Below are 17665 nucleotides of genomic sequence, written 5' to 3'. Positions count from 1 at the left end.
AACCACTGTGCACACCACCTCTCTCCTTCAAATGTTTCAGAACAGCTCTTGTGTCCTCATGCCCTTTTATCCAATAAACTCTCCCAATTCTCTCAAACACAGGACTGCATAGCGTAGTGGACACAGAACAGAAATATGGACAAAATTGGGGGTTTTGTTCCATTTTTGCCCCAAATCAGCTGTTTTAATTTTCCTGAATCACTAACTCCCAATGAGTCTTGGTTGTTCTATCTACCAAATTGGCACAGTGATGCCTGCCATAGTAATAATACTTACAGGGTCATGGCACAGGTCATAGTCAATATGGAATGCTAGCAAATATTCCTAGCCATTATTGCTGTTAATAAATGTTAGTTGAATTGAATGTCATGCTAGCTGATTTGCAAGACATACCAATAACAGTAAGTGTACTAGTGAAAACTGCCGTTGATTCAGCACCTACGGAATCAGAGGCCCTACTCTGAGCCACACGTAACACTGCTCATATGACCAACATTCTCTCTTTAAATCTTCACAACTTCCCAATCAGGTGTACACATCACATTTATCCCCCTGGCATCACAGGTTAGGAAATGAAAGTCCCTAGACGTTAAGGAAAGCTTATTCAAAGACACACAGTCAACAGCAGGGCCAAAATTTAAATGCAAGACTGTGCCCTCAGATCTCTTCACTAAACCCCACACTGTGTTAGGACAGTATTTTTATTTCATAAATTGAATATCTAACTTCCACATAGGGCCTGCAAGACACAGCCCTGTGTGCTTTCCATGAAATGAACTCACACCAGCCCAGGAGCAAAGTCCTATTATCGTGCCCAAAGGAAAGTGAAACATAGACATGGAAGAAACTCACTGTCTTAAGTCAGGCTCCCCAACAAGAGACACTGCAAGGGAGGATTCAGGAGAAAGTGATATACGGAGGACTGCTTTTCAGAGAGCCGGAAGAGTGTGGGGAAAGTAGGGCAGGGCAGGAGAGGAAGACAAGCAAAAGGTAAGAAATCATGAAAGAGTGCTCAATTTCATTAATCATTAGAGAAATGCAAATCAAAACTACAATGAGACACCATCTCACACCAGTCAGAATGGCCATCATCAAAAAATCTACAAACAGTAAATGCTGGAGAGGGTGTGGAGAAAAGGGAACCCTCTTGCACTCTTGGTGGGAATGTAAGTTGATACAGCCACTGTGGAGAACAGTATGGAGGTTCCTTAAAAAACTACAAATAGAACTACCATATGACCCAGCAATCCCACTACTGGGCATATACCCTGAGAAAACCATAATTCAAAAAAAGAGTCATGTACCACAATGTTCATTGCAGCTCTATTTACAATAGCCCGGAGATGGAAACAACATAAGTGTCCATCAACAGATGAATGGATAAAGAAGATGTGGCACATATATACAATGGAATATTACTCAGCCATAAAAAGAAACGAAATTGAGTTATTTGTAGTGAGGTGGATGGACCTAGAGTCTGTCACACAGAGTGAAGTAAGTCAGAAAGAGAAAAACAAATACCGTATGCTAACACATATATATGGAATCTAAAAAAATAATAAAATGGCTCTGAAGAACCTAGGGGCAGGACAGGAATAAAAACAAAGCTGTTGAGAATATACTTGAGGACACAGGGAGGGGGAAGGGTGAGCTGGGACGAAGTGAGAGAGTGGTGTGGACATATATACACTACCAAATGTAAAACAGAGAGCTAGTGGGAAGCAGCTGCATCGCACAGGGAGATCAGCTCGGTGTTTTGTGACCACCTAGAGGAGTGGGATAAGGAGGGTGGGAGGGAGACGCAAGAGGGAAGGGGTATGGGGATATATGTATACGTATAGCTGATTCACTTTGTTATACAGCAGAAACTAACACAACATTGTAAAGCAATTATACTCCAATAAAGACGTTAAAAAAAAAAGAATAAAGGGAGATAGCAAAGTATTGTATATAGGATGGATAAAAAACAAGGTCTTACTGTATAGCACAGGGAACTATATTCAATATCCTATAATAAACCATAATGGAAAAGAATATGAAGAATAATATATATATGTATAAATGAGTCACTTGGCAGTACAGCAGAAATTAACACAACATTGTAAATCAACTGTACTTCAATAAAATAAATTTTTAAAGAGAAGAATAAAGGGGGACAAAAAAGAAGTAATACCAATAACTCTGTACCATGGGCTGTCCTGCCTCAATGCCCCACATGCTTGTCCTGTTATTCTGAGCTCATTAATTAAAAAAAAAATTAAATTAATCGAATCACACAACACTAAAGAGCTCTGAAGGGAAAAAAAGACTTCTAATTTATTTATGCAGATTATATGTTTCTACGGCTGCCAGCACAGAGCCAGCAGACATAAGCATTTATTCAAATGGGCCCACATTTTAGAGTTGTTACAATACCTGCAACTTACAAGATGAACATAATTATCCTATTTTTACAAACTCTAGTATGATCTCAATCAGTGTCAGTAAGTTTTGATTGAATTTGCTGCTGATTAGAGTTGATCGTCTCTTTGAACAACAAGAAATTATGTCTCATTCAGTTCATTAGCAAGACTAGCGCTTAGCTTACGAGCCATAGCACCAGTGGTACTTATCAAGGATAATTGATTTCTAATGTGGACATATTAATTACATAGCTATAGGAAAATTAAAATATTTTACCCTGCCAATTATTATTATGAAAAATAAACAAACCGTAGACCATGGACAAGAAAGTTTAGTTCACGCTGCCAACTTACCTCCCCTTTTGTCCCAGGGAAACTACATCCAGTAATGAGGTTATGGCACAGACATACCACAGACAGAGGCCCTAAGAGACTGGCTTGGAAGAGCGAACCCCAAGGGAATCTGAAGGTGACCCTCTGCAGAGTAAGAGGAGGAAGAAGATGGACATGGAAAGAGAAAAGGAAGGTCTCTGTCTCATCTGGAAACAAAAGAATGTGCATGGAGGTGGCATAGGAGAACTCATACCATCATGCATGCATTCAACAATCATTTATTGAGCATCTACTGTGTGTTGGATTCTGGGGTTAAACTACCAACACATGACTGCTCTCAAGAGCCTACAGCTTAAAGGGAAAGTTTGGCATTACCCCTGAAAACATCTAAATACCTACATAGACCTAAGTATTATGAAAGAAAAGCATAGGATGCTATGAGAGGGACTGAGAGTGGAACCTAGTTTAGATTGGAGGTGGGGATCACGGAAGAACTCTTGAAGGAGGTGGCATTTACCTTGACACCTGAGTGATGAGGTAGAGAGGTGAATAGGGGAGAAGTATGAATGATCACGGAAAAGAGTTAGGTGCACTGGAGAAAACAGAAGATGGTCTGAAATAAAAGACGGTGTTTCATGGTGATGTGACATAGTCCGGGCTAGACTATACAGAGCAGGGCCATCCAATAGAACTTTCTGGGATGATGGCAACCTTTATATCTGTACTGTCCAGTACAGATGTGGCTATGCAGCACCTAAAATGAGGCCAGTACCACTGAGAAACTCAGCTTATAATTTTAATTAAATTAAACAGGGACTTGTGGCTAGAGGCCACCATATTGAAAAGATCAGGAGCTTACAGGCTTTGATAAGAGCCGCACGTTTTATTCAAAGAGCTGTGGGAACCACTGAAGACTTTGTGAGCTCAGGAGGGCCACAGTGCCGTATGTTTCGACAGCTCCTCAGTCCTTGGAGCCAGGAAACTCATTTACAAGACCGCTCACTCTGGGAAACTAGAAATGGGATTTATCAGATGCCTCTGTCAACCAAGGGTAGCATGTTATGTTGTGTGCTTATTGATTCAACCTGTTCTTTCAAATCTGTTCAGAGTAAGGCGTGAATATGGCTTAATGCTAATTATCGTGATACAAGGTATAGTGATTCCCAAGTCTAACAAACTACACAAAACAAGATATTGTATGGTGCCCTTAACCTTGACCTAGAGTTGTATTCCTGAGCTGACAGTGGCGGTAGCCTGTGAAGGAGAGAGGAGATTTTTTTTTTTTTTTTCTCACTGTTGTGGCCTCTCCCGTTGCGGAGCACAGGCTCCGGACGCGCAGGCTCAGCGACCATGGCTCATGGGCCCAGCCGCTCCGCGGCACGTGGGATCTTCCCGGACCGGGGCACGAACCCGCGTCCCCTGCATCGGCAGGCGGACCCTCAACCACTGTGCCACCAGGGAAGCCCGAGAGGAGATATTTGACTTTGCCTGCAGATGCAGCCCACAGCCAACCTTGACCTTAGTTAGAAGGATTGAGAATACCCTAGGAGAGTGGTTCAGATGACTCAGAATTGAGTCCTCCTGGATTTAAATCCAGCCAGTGTCAGTGGGATCCAAGTAGCAGGCAACTGAGCCCAAGAGACAGGGTTACCCACCTGGGCCACAATTTCAGCACTGCCATTAGGAGAAACAGGCAAGCTTAACCCAAAGCCCCTACTTCTTTTGGAGAACTACTCCTCCCAGCCCTACCCCAGTTCATAGCTAATAGGCTATCACACTTATATAACATTCCCTATGGGTCAGACACCATTCCAAGCAATGGCAATGATAATTGTATGGACACCTTGACAATGTGAGGACAAATGAATATTATACACACATACATATAGATATATACAGGGATACATATATGTAGAGAGTGTGTTTTATGCTTACATATGCATTTTCACCTCGTTTATTCTATATACATTTATATTTAGTTCTCATGAGACACATATTACTATTATCCCCATTTTTATCTCCGGTTATCTCCATTATCCCCAATAATAATAATAATTATATGGACATTAAGAAAATAAATAAACATTATACGTACACACACAGTGTTTAGTCCTTACATGTATATTAGATATATATAGGTATATAGATATAGATGGCACAATGTCCATATTATTATTAGCATCTCTATTTTCAGATAAGTAACAGATTGGTCACAAGGGGTTAAATAAATTGTCTAAGATCCTGCAGCAAAAAAGTTGCTCCAGGGTCTGTGCTCACCTCCTCACACGGCTTCCCCAACAGATGCAAAAGGGTGCATGAGCTCAGCTCACTGGACACAGTACTTGGTCTGAGGGTTGATCTCTAACCCAAGCTGGCCTAATAATTGGACCTTGGCCCTTGGCTATTAATGGGTCCAGACTATGTGTGTATCACCCAAGTTTGGTCCAATCAGAATATTTCCTGAGAGTTTTTATCTCTCTTGAGGCCATCCTGAGAAGAAGCCAAGCAAGGAGCCGTAGATGCAATGATGCCAGTCTTCTATAGAAAACAAGGGGAAGAGTAATGCCCAAAATCAGACAGAGGGAAGAGCGAGAGGGAGAATGAGTGAATCATGGTGGAGTTCAGATCTCTCTGTCTAATTCCTCAGGCGCCCATATCTGTTCTTTTTTCCCAAGGCCTAGATTTTAGCTCTTCCTTTGATTCTGAGAGCAACTTGGGAGTCTCAGGCTTGTTCCAGTTGAGTTCACGTCCCTTGTAACCAAAGGTTGCTCATACAGGAAGGTGACCGACTCGCAGAGACCAGCGCAGATTTCCACCACCATCCTGCAGGTCCAGGGCGTGATGCTGAGTGCCGAAAGTAATATTAGTTAAGTCTAAATGTTTTTGTCCCCTTAGGGACTCTGAATGGTAATTAAAGTTCCTAGAAATCAGGCACTCAATAGCTTTAGAACATTTAGATATTATCTGAACTCAGTGAATTTCTGCCTTCAACATTTACTTTGAGCGACTGCCACCAATGGCACCCAGCAGAAGGTGGAGACCACAGCCCATGTGCTTCTCCTTAGCTGCTCATCAGTCTGCATTCTCAGTGGCACTCATTGTCCTTTGAACCTTTGTCCACTAGACACCTAATTAATTTTAATAATTGATAATGACATTTCTATAATTAAGAGGACACAAATCATCTGGAATAACAAAGGGCAAGATTGGTTATATAGGTGGGAATGAAGTAGTGTGAAGTATACATTGATTTTCTGCATTTGGCCCAAGCGTGGCTTTTCTCTGAAGGTTGTCTTCCTTCTAAATAAATTATATTTGATGTTATTATAATTCAGTCCTGCATCACACTCTTCCTGAATGTCTACTATATGTTAGGCACTGGGCCTAGGGTTGGGTTGTAAAGATGAAAGAGGCCGCATCACTGTCTTCAAGGAGATTCGTCTAATGATGGATTCAAGCACAGCACAAGACATCACTGTTGGCTTACTCAGCATCTAGCCCTTCCTGCTTCTTAACAGACACCTGCTACTGTTCAGTTACCTGCCTGTGCTGCCCAAGGATCCCAGAATAAGCTGACCCTATACCAGGCTTTAGGACTTGGCAAGGGGTTTCTAAGGAACCCCCTTGAGCCTTGCCAGTGAGTAGTTAGTGCAGGAACCCAGGCCTGAGCCAGTCAGCACGTGGCCTTCCCAATTAGCAAGACTGACTCAGCAGCAGACACCTGAGCTCCAAGAGGTCAGTGAGATAAAGAAGGAAAGTTTGTGGTTTTTCTCTGGCCATTGAATGTACTGAAACCATTATAGCCATCAGGTATCCAACTTGAAGATGAAGCCAGCACCTAGAGGACAACAGGGCTGAAAGAATCACAGAGAAACAGAGCCAAAGCCTCTGGATCAGGCCAACCCTGAAACCCAACCAGTCTCTGTGTTTCCAGCAGCAAGAGTGTACGTGCTGTTTCCTCATTACTTAAGGAAGTTTGAGTTGGTTTCATTCTAATGTATGGAGACAGATGAACAGAAACTCAGAAGGCAATGTAAATACATACAGAGAGTCTTAAAGGAAATCTGAGGCGGGGTACCCACATCTCCCAGCAGGGACGGGGGTTGCATGGACAGGTCAGGGGAAGAGACATCCAAGTGGAGCCTTAAAGGTTAAGTAGGAGACAAACTAATGAGGGTAGCAGATAAGGAAGGAAAGCATTTCAGATAGAGGGAACGGTCAGACAGAAACTCAGAAGGAAAACAGCGTGAAGTTCAATACTCCCAAGTCATAGATTATAATGTGGAAGGTAGAAGGTGAGGTTGGACCAGATGGTGAAAGATTTGGATGCCATGAAAAGGAGCTTGGACTTAGCCTGTAGATGATGGAGAACCACTGATGCAAAGGAGACAGGCCTGGCATCATCAGATTCGCATTGTAGGTATGTCCCTCTGGTGCCCATGTAGAGGATGGACTGGCAAGTCTGTCCCAACTTCTCAACTCTATCTTGGCAGTACAAAAGCAGCTATAGACTATATGTAAATTAATGGGTGTGGCTGTGTTCCAATAAAACTTTATTCATAAAAATAGGCTATGGCCTGACTTGCAGATTCTCAGCACCTCGTGATCTCATAAAAAGCACAAACCAAAGAGGATCAGTCCCCTGCTCATAACCTTCCTGTGATCTCCCACCACACTTGGACTAGAACTCAAGCTTCCCAAAGCCTCCCAGGCTCTGAGCAGCCCCTGTCTTCCCTACTGACTTTGCCTCCTGCCACTTCTGCCCTTGCTAACTTCACTCCGGCCACGCTGGCCTTCTGCTGCCTTTTAGATACTCCTAGGTTATTCCCACATGAGGACCCCAGCACTAGCTGTTCCCCCTACATGGAATGTCCTTCCCCCAGAACTTTGCATGGCTCACTTCTTTATATGGCCCGTGTCTCTGCTCAAACGTCACTCCCCAGAGACATTTCTGCCAAGCACTCTGTCTAAAATTGCTCCCACACCTCCTCTAATTTCTATCCCTTAACACTGATAAATCTTTTCTCACGGCACTTATTACCACCTGACATTATATTATGAATTTGCTTGTTTACCGAGTTCTTATCTGTTTCTCTGACTGGAATGTATCTCCACTAGAGCAAGTCATTTTGTCGTGTTCACTGCTACATCCCCAGCACCTAGAATAATGCCTGGCATGTCATAGACAAAGAGTAAGTATCAAAAGGCTGAATGAATAAATGTCTGCCTTATATCCCAGAACAATCCATATTACAGGGACTTTATCAGGAGAGACCAAAAGCCTAAGTTTGAAATTGTGACCCTCATTTCCTATACAGAGATCTCCACGCTTCCCATTTAGGGAGCTCAGCTCTTCTCATGGGCTCTTAGCATCCTATGATACCTCCCATATGCTCCACTTGGGAAAATCTGGGATGCTTTTATATCAGGATGTAGCATTTGCAATATCCAGCAGTCAAGCAACCAAAATCTCCAAACAAGCCTATAATTACTCTGAAGTCGAAGGGAAATCAACGTGTTAGTGTGATAGAGGCGTGATGCCGAGGGACAGAGGCAAGAAGGATGCAGGTCAAGGTGGGAAAGAGTCCAGTGGAGGGTGGCCTAATGAGGTTTAAGAATCCCAACAACAGGGCTTCCCTGGTGGCGCAGTGGTTGAGAGTCCGCCTGCTCATGCAGGGGACACGGGTTCGTGCCCCAGTCTGGGAAGATCCCACATGCTGCAGAGTGGCTGGGCCCGTGAGCCATGGCTGCTGGGCCTGCGCGTCCGGAGCCTGTGCTCCGCAACGGGAGAGGCCACAACAGTGAGAGCCCCGCGTACCGCAAAAAAAAAAAAAAAAAAAAAAAAATAGAATCCCAACAACATCACTGACCATTCATGATGAGGGGAAACTGCTCCCAAGATCATCTAGCCTTCGTGCTGCTTTAGCTGTGGTCCCTGAACCAGCAGCATCGCATCACCCGGGAGCTTGTTAGCAACCCACAGTCTCTGGTCTCAGACTCCAGACCTCCTGCATCTGACTCTGCTTGTTAGCAAATCCCCAGGTGACTCACGTGCACATCCCAAAGTGTCACTTCAGCCCATTCACCTGGCAGTTCAACTTCTGAGGTCTTTTGTCTACCAAGCTTCACCTTGCTCAGAATTATTATAAAAGTCATTTGTTTCCCACATTAAAAAAATAGAAGGAATGTCACAAAGAAATCAGATCCCTAACTATATTTGAAAACTCCCAAATCTGGCAGCCCTGGTGTGTGCATTCCACACGGCACCAGCTGAGGAGGGGCAAGGAGAGCTTCCCTGTTACCTGGGGCAGGTAAGCTCCAGCTTACGAAGCCCTACAGTTCACACGCAGACTGCTGCAATCATCAATGATACTTGTCTGGACGCCACGGATATTTCTGTTTCCAATCTCTCATCTAGTCCAAAGATCTCCTTTTACAGAGAAGGAAAACAGGCTCAGAAGGGTTAAGCATCTAGGCAAAAGATTCCCAGCCAAAATGATGCTCTTTCACTTTATATTATCTGCCTGAGAAATAGGTAACTTTATTGTTACCTGAAAGATGAGAGAACTGAAGGACGTTAAAAAAAACTCATTGGCTCTCTTAAAATAAACAAAGAAATAAAAATATCCTGATTCTCCAAGGCTGGCAGGAGAGAGGGAGTCTCCTGAAGGAGGAGGGCAGCTGGAGGTAGCCCTGTGCCCTGTACCTCCAAGCAAGGGCTAATCCTTACCTGGAGATTCACTCAGGACCACTTACCTGTCCTCAAGGGAAGGGATATCTTAGGACAGAGAAACCTCCTCAGCAAATGGAGTTCACCCCAAAAGGGAGGATTAGGGTGTGACACTAAGTGAATTGGTGGACACGGAACAATCAGTGATTGACTCAAGCTCATGTGAGTGGCAGAGATAAAAGCCAAGGATGGAATTTCAAATTCCAAGTCCAGATTAGACTGCTATATCCTATAACCTTGGGCGATTTTTATTCTTCTGGATTTATCCAGTTCCCAATGCTCCAATTTCTCACTCTCAAAGTTGATGACAATACTAATAAAAATAAGTCATTTAATAGTAACAAAAGTAAACCATTCAGAATAATGAAACGAGTTATTCCAATGGGTATGGTGATTAGAGTTTACACGGAACCTTCACATACATTATCTTCTCTGAACATCACAGAAGTATGATGACTCTTCTGTTTCACAGATGAGAAAATAACCTGTCCAAGCTCACAGAGTCAATATGTGCTCCAACTGATACTCAAACCCACATCAATGGACTCTTTAAAAGCTTGTGAAAACAAAGTAACTGAAAAGGAGACCACGGTGCCCTGTAGACAGCCTGGAGAGAATCGTCAGATAGACCACACGCAGTGGCCATATTGAAGAGAGTACAGAGCAGCGATACCGCAGAAATTAACACAACATTGTAAATCAACTATACTTCAATTAAAAATAATCAAAACAAAACAAAACAAAACAAAATAGTGCACACTTAGAGTCAAAAGACTAGAGTTCAAGCCCCAGCTCTACCACTAACCAGCTGTGTGAACTTTCAGACGTTACTTAACCTCTCTTAGGCTTAGGTTCTTCATGGATTAAATAAGGTTGATAATAGCACTCGCCTTATTCTGACAGTCAAACAAAATAATGTGTGTAGAAATGCTTAGCCTGCTGCCTAGCGCACAGAGTAAATATTCAACAACTGAGAGCAATTATTATACATCAGCCTGGAAAGAAAAATATCTCAATACAATGCCTAGAAAGACCTTAGAGGTTTGTAAACCAAATTTTAGGTATAGAGAAGAAATGGAGAGAGAGAAATCTTATTCCTCTAATCTAGCAAAAAGAGACTCCAGGGCAAGCAGAAATTGTGATGTATAAACAGCTTCAAGATTACAATATAAATTAATCAAGGGAATTTCTTCCTTTCAGAGGATTTAGACTAAGGAGCAATGGCCTGAAGCTACAGAAGGGGAAATCTGGGTTAGATACAGCAAGACAAGAATGTTCTCAGCAGGGAAAGTAAATTGGAAATCAAATAGGGTCCTTGGGGTTGGGATGGAGGAAACTTCCCTGGCAGTAATCAAGGAGACATGGGGGGAAGAGGACAAAACAGGCAAGAATTGCAAAATATCCATCCAGCGGGAGCGGGAGGGGGTGTTTCTACACCTTTTAAGGTGTCCATCAAGTGGTCAATAGCAGTCATTTATGATGACCTATTTCTTGGTGCCCCATAAGGTCTCAAGAGAGATGCAAAAGAAAGACAGGGAGGATGCGGACCTCAGGAAGCTTGCCATCACTTATAGTGAAAGCAGAGTTCCCAGACACAAGGGAGCAGGGGGAAGGGGAGAGGGACTAGTACCATGTAACCTGGGGGACTTCTTCCCCACTTGGATAACACTCAAGTGTTTTCTTCGCTTTTTGTTTCTCTCTTGACAAAAAATTTTGACAGCTTTACACTGTCACAAAACAAAATGCGCCAAGTAGGTTTAACATTTGATATTACTGATTTTATGTAAACAGTTAAAAGTTCTTCTTTCCTGTGGGTTATGATGATGTTACCTCATGAGATGTTGCAGTGGGACACTATTTTGGTGGGGCAGGGTGGCAAGGTAGCATAATGAAGGGGAGCAGAATATGCCACGCTCAAATATATCACTTTGGCATATTGATTATTTTGAATTAAAGTTATTTGAGAAACAGCCAGTACAAGAAGGACATTCTGACCCTTCTTTGTCCCTCTGAAAGCAGGAAATAAATCTCCCATGTGAAAGGCACCTTCCCTCTACCAGGGAATTATCACCAGAAATAGGGAATTTAGGTCCGAGAAGGCCGAACAAACAAAGCTTGTTATTTCTTCACTAATTTACTACCCCAAGCCCAAACTCTTCTGTCTTGTCAATTCTTCACAAATTTACTGTTTCTTTGTCTGAAAGGTATAAAAGCTTCCTGCTCTGGTCGCTTCTTTTGAGTCTCATATTTTTATGGGACTCCTGTATGAATGAAGTTAAATTTGTTTTTCTCCTGTTAATCCCTCCTACTTCAATTTAATTACTAGGCCAGCCAAAGAACCTAGAAGAGAAGAAGGGAAAATTTTTTCTGCCTCTACAACAGTGAGCCTTTTATGTACAAGGGAAAAGTCACAAGACCAAGCTAAGACTGATGCCTAATTCTATGGTAAAAAAAAAAAATTGGCTGGTAGGCTGACGTGGGCAAAGATATCTCCTTAGGATGAAGTGAGATTGAAGTTAGACTTTAACCTGAATCACGATACACTTAAGACAGTGGACAGCCATCATCGGCTACCTATTATCACAGTACTGCTTCGTAACAAAAATCTACTGCCAAACTCAATGGCTTTATCATATTAATAGGTCAAGTGAGAAGAATCAGAAATTAATATGATAAAGCATAGTACATTGAAAAGAACTGAAATATCTTTACAGTTCTAGAATAAATCTCACCTGATTATGATCAAACAAACAAACAAACAAGCAAACAAAAAAACCTCAATGGCTTAAAACAAGAGCCGTGTATTAATGCTCACAATTCTGTGGGACAGCTGGATGGTGCTGTTGACCTGGACCAGGCTCAGCTGGTCCTTCCCGGGCTTGCTCACGGGCTGTGGTCAGCTAGTGTGTACGCGGGGGCCTGGGTGGTCAAGGATGGCCTCAGCGACCACAGCTCCTGTGTGCTTCACACAGTCTCATCCTTCCACGGGCTTCTCGACTTGTTCTTGTGACCAGGACAGAAGCACCGAGGTCTCCTAAGTCCTGGGCTCAGAACTCAGAACTCCTCCTGACTACCTGGAACTCCGACACCCTGTTGTTGAAGGAAGAAGATTCTGGTGAAGTGCGTTCCTGGTTCTTCTTTGTCTGGCTCGATCCAGATAATGAAGGGCAAGGGATGATTTTGATCGATGTGATAAAGACTTGGGCTAAAAGAAGGAAGGGGAAGAGACAAAGGAGTGAGAATGTGCAGTACTCCCATTGAGAGAGTTTCATGGGGATTCAGAGAGAAGCAGAAATTGGGAGCATTTTCAGCCCGCAAAATCTATAAGGCAACGATGGAAACTCTAGGTTTCAAAATGTTTTTCTGAGAATGAGACTGAGACCCTCTTTGGAATTCTTAGAGAGACTTTGGTAGAGGCTGAATTGCCTTGCACTTATTCTGGCGTTGCTTTGGAACGCTTTGAGTGCGATTCTGTGCAGCCTGGCAGTGGCTTGGTGGGCGGACAGGACAGTGGGGCTCTTTGGGAACAGACACACCGTCACCTCATGCTACACCCTAATAAACATCTCACAAACACCTTGGTTCAAGGCCGACTAGGTGGCACTTAACCAAGGGAATAAATCAATCCCAACTCTAAATGAAGGCTGGAAATGAAATGGCCTTTTATGGAAAGAGATGGCCAATTCACACAACTGCACATAAATTTTGCCTTCATTTGAAATTGGAAGAAATCTTGCAGATCCTTCTTCCTGATTAAGAATGTCATAAATCCCAGGGATTGGAGGGATAAGCAAACTCTCTCTAGCCTCGAAACTCTAATGCATTCCAGAACGGCATCCACCCCACTCTTAAAAGTCCCCTAATATTTGGTTCCAAGACCTCAAAATATTTGCAGAAAATCACAACTTGAGAACTCAAGAATATGTCCAAATTATTTCTGAAAACACATCCTTATTGTGAGACTCTATGTCTTCGTTGTCTTTAAGCAGGTGTTTATAGAGACTCAAGGTAATACACATTTGTCTTCTAATCACATGAGGAAAATGAAATTCCAGGAGTCTGTTGGTCCTATCGATGTCTGAAGAACAAGTTCACGAATTAGCAGTCATCCTCATCTTAGCACTAACTCCTTGATGATATCTATGCATGGGAAAGAGCTGGACCAAGGATATGGTGTGGCCTCAGAGGAATGCCCTTTTAGCATGGCAGCCAGCATCAAACAGAAAGCTGAGCCTGTTGTTACATGGGGTCAGAGCCAGAGACTCAGAAAGCTGGATTGGTCCTTAAGTCTCACAACCTGGGGGCTGTCCTTACAAGTCAGATCATGTCACACCTCTGCTTAAAATTCTCTAATGGTTGCCTGTGTTCTTAGGGAAAGTTTCTGCTTCTGCCGACCAAAAAGGCTGCCCAAACTCAGGTCCCGACTCACTTCCCTAGCATCGCCTCCATCCAGCCATCCTCTAACTGCCCCCTTACATACATGTGGAATCTTAAAACCATCAGTAAGGTCTGGTGAATCAAAACAGTCCAGAAACTACTCGTGGGTCTCTGCATGCTACAAAACCTCTCCAGCTTCCGTGTCTTTGCACATTTTGTTTCCACTGCTTGCAAGGCTCTCTCTGCTGCTCCAGATGGTGAAAGAAACCCACTTATCTTAGAAGCCATCCCCTCAGAAGCCTTGCTTAACCACCCTGGGCAGTCATGTGTCCCCTCACGCCACCTCCTTGGAGACCTGTGCACTGTCTGTCCATAGCACTCGCTTCCTTGACCGGTAAAGCAGGACATTTTCCAGGCATCCACCAGGGAGCGCTGATACAAAGATAGTCAACACAGTATGAAATTGATAGAAGTATTTATGTTAGCCCCACATACTCAAGTGAGCACTTAACAAGTATACACCAATTGACCTGGCATCCCCACAGATAATCTGCATCTCTTTAGGGGGAGACTAGGTACGTTCACTCATTTATTCATTCATCAATACATGTTTGTTGAGTATCATCTATCTGCCATCATATCAATTATCTGCTTCTATTATGACAAGTCACTTCAAAACTTAGTGGATTGAAATTTAAAACTTAGAGGTTTCAAACTTCCACATTTATTTGATCAGCATTCTGCAATTTGAGAAGGTCTGGGTTCAACAGTTTGTGTCTGTTCCATGCAGTGTTGGCTGGAGGATGCAAGATCATTTCACATCTACATCTGGTATCTCTGCTTAGATGACCAGAAAGGCTGTGGTCTGGCTGGGTCTCTCTCTTGCCTCATGCTGTCTCAGCCTCCAGAGTCTGTCTCTGCACATGGTACCTCTAGCGGGATGGCCTGGACATGATGTCTCAGGGTTCCAAGAGGGGGAAGGCAGAAGCCACAAGGCCTCTGAAGCCCTAAGCTCTAAAGCTTGCACCATGTCACTTCTATCGCATTCTGTTGGTCAAAACAAGTCACATGGTCAGGCAGTATTCAAAGAGTGAAGAAACAGACACCACCTCTTGATGGGAGGTGGAAAGGGGTGGGATGAGGGAAGCATGATTCATTGGGGCCATTATATAAAGACCTAGGACACCCAGGCGGTGGTCGGTGCTGGGAATGCATTGGTGAATAAGATAGAGTTCCTGTCCTCAGAGAGCTCAAGTGGGAGAGATAATACATGGATTGTAGATGATTAGTAAATGCCAAATTAGGTGTCACAAACATCTGCAGGTTGGGCACTTTTTCACCCTTATTTATACAGCACAACGTTTGCAGAAAAAAAAAAAAAAATCACTGATTCTCCCTGCTGATGAAGGGGTGATGTCATGCGGGGGCGGAAAATATACTTGCTTTCTCTTCCCAAAATATTAGCAGACTCCTTGGAACCTTTAAGACATATATTCTCCATTCAGACTTCTCTCTCCATAGATTTGTCTTCTTCTCTTCTCCCAAAAGGTGTGCATTTACCTTCCTATTATCAGGCATCAGATAAACACACCCCAGGAGAAATCCTTGCTACTTCTCCTGTCCAGCTGCTGTCACTTGGGCCATCTGTGGCCACCTTCAGGGATTCATATTTTTGCCTGCACATCCCTCCACGTCTCCACCCAACTCAGATTGAATTAATATATTCTACACTTTATCACAAAAGCCTTTACAATGGACCTTTCTCACCAATGAGCAGCTCTTAAACTTTTGGGAATCTGATCAAAGCTATGCATCCTGTCTCTAGATAGATGCACATAAGCTTAAGCTTGCATTTTGGTTACAATATCAGAGGGTCCATAGATCTCTAAAATCCAGGTAAGGGACCATTGTACTGATTTTGCTTTTTTTAAAAAAATTATTTTATTTATTTATTTCTTTGGCTGCGTTAGGTCTTCGTTGCCGCACGCGGGCTCTCTCCGGCTGCGGCAAGCGGGGGCCACTCTTCGCTGCGGCACTCGGGCTTCCCATTGCGGTGGCCCCTCTTGCTGCGGAGCACAGGCTCGAGGCATGTGAGCTTCAGTAGTTGTGGCTCATGGACTCCAGAGTGCAGGCTCAGTAGTTGTGGCACACGGGCCCAGTTGCTCCGTGGCATGTGGGATCCTCCGCGACCAGGGCTCGAATCCATGTCCCCCGCATCGGCAGGCGGACTCCCAACCACTGCGCCACCAGGGAAGCTCTGATTTTGCTTTTTAATCTCTGCTTCTCCATTGCTCTGCCTAATAACTGATACAAAAATGAATCAATCAATCAATTCATCAGTGTTTTAGGAAAATACCTAATATCTCTTTCAGTTTTCTCTGGTCAGAGCTGAATGAGGGCCGCTTCTTGCTGAAATGTGCATTGTCATCTCAGTGGTTAATCAAGAACAAGGAGGAGAGGATTCCGAAAGTATTCACAGTCAAATCCCTCAAGCCTGCGGCGATTGCCAGGGAGTCTGAGCATTTAGAAGAGGTTTTCTCTTTACAGTAACTCAGCAATCCTCGTCTCAGGCCGGATCACAGCCTAAGCCTGTGTCAAGGACGGGAGCTTAGCTGCTGGTCACGTAATCGCACGCCCTCTGCCCCCTTGTTTCCGGTCCCGCAGACTTCCATCAAGTTCACAGTGTAGGAGGAGAGTATAAGGACCGACAGAAGGAAGACGAAACTGTCAATCACTTTCCAATTCTTTCCTGATGTAAGGGGAAGCGAGGAGAGGCTCTGAGCCCTTTTGTAAGTAAGTGAATCAATAGGTCCAATGCGACAGGCTGGATCCAAGAATGTTGTCCTCGTGTGGCCAGGCCTGACAATTTAATTTAACAGTATCTTTTCTCTTCTCTTCCCTTCATCTCACTGTTCCCCAAGGAATAAAGAAGGCTTTGTGGACTTGATTTCATTAGTCTTCAGAAAATCCTGGGGGACAGACTGGGGACAAGATGCTGAATCCTCTTGTGCCTGGAGGAGGGAGATTGTGTCTGGGGGAGGGAGCGCTTGCCAAGGTCAAGGGGTGATCTGCTTCTAATGCCAAGAGCAGGGCTGTAACCCTAAACCAGCGCTGTCCAAACAACCAGGCTGGCCATGGAGGGTTCTGAGAGGGGCTTGGGGACAAAGGTGGCACCCAGTGTGTTCTTAGTGGAAGAAGACTTAATCACCTGTGTTCTAACCAGCTATCTCAAACATGGCCATTCCCAAATAACCTAGAGTCTAATGAAATTCCTAACCTATATCTAAAAAAACCTGTATAACCTATGCCTAATAAAAACCTATAATAAAAATCTATAACCTGTAATACAATATGCATTACATATAATTATGTTATATGTCACATAATATAACCTATAATAGCTCATAAGGGTAATAAGCTACATCTAATAAAAGTCTAAGTAACCTATATCTAATAAAACTTTGCTATTTAATTGTAGTTTAAGACCAGGTCTCTGGCCCCCCTTTACAACCAGATTAATGGTCCTAATCTCCTTTTATACTGACATGCTGAAGCCACCACACTCAAGGGCAAGGAGAGGCTGAGCAGAAGGGACTCAGAAGACCCTCCTCTCCCAGAGCTGTTTATGTATTAGAGATCTGTGTGCTACTTCATCTGAAGACAGGGTTTAAGTACTGCGTTCTTAGAAAAAAGATGGAAAACCACTGCTCTTGACTGGAAAAAGAAGACCAAATTTGGCTACAAAACTTATTTGGTGGGAATGATAAAGTTCTTAACTTGCAGCACTGCTGAGAGGGAGAAAAATTGTCAAGGATTCAGAAAT

Source organism: Stenella coeruleoalba, assembly GCF_951394435.1.
Source record: "Stenella coeruleoalba genome assembly, chromosome: 4".
Lineage (NCBI taxonomy): Eukaryota > Metazoa > Chordata > Mammalia > Artiodactyla > Delphinidae > Stenella > Stenella coeruleoalba.
Note: the sequence above shows the minus strand (reverse complement) of the source record.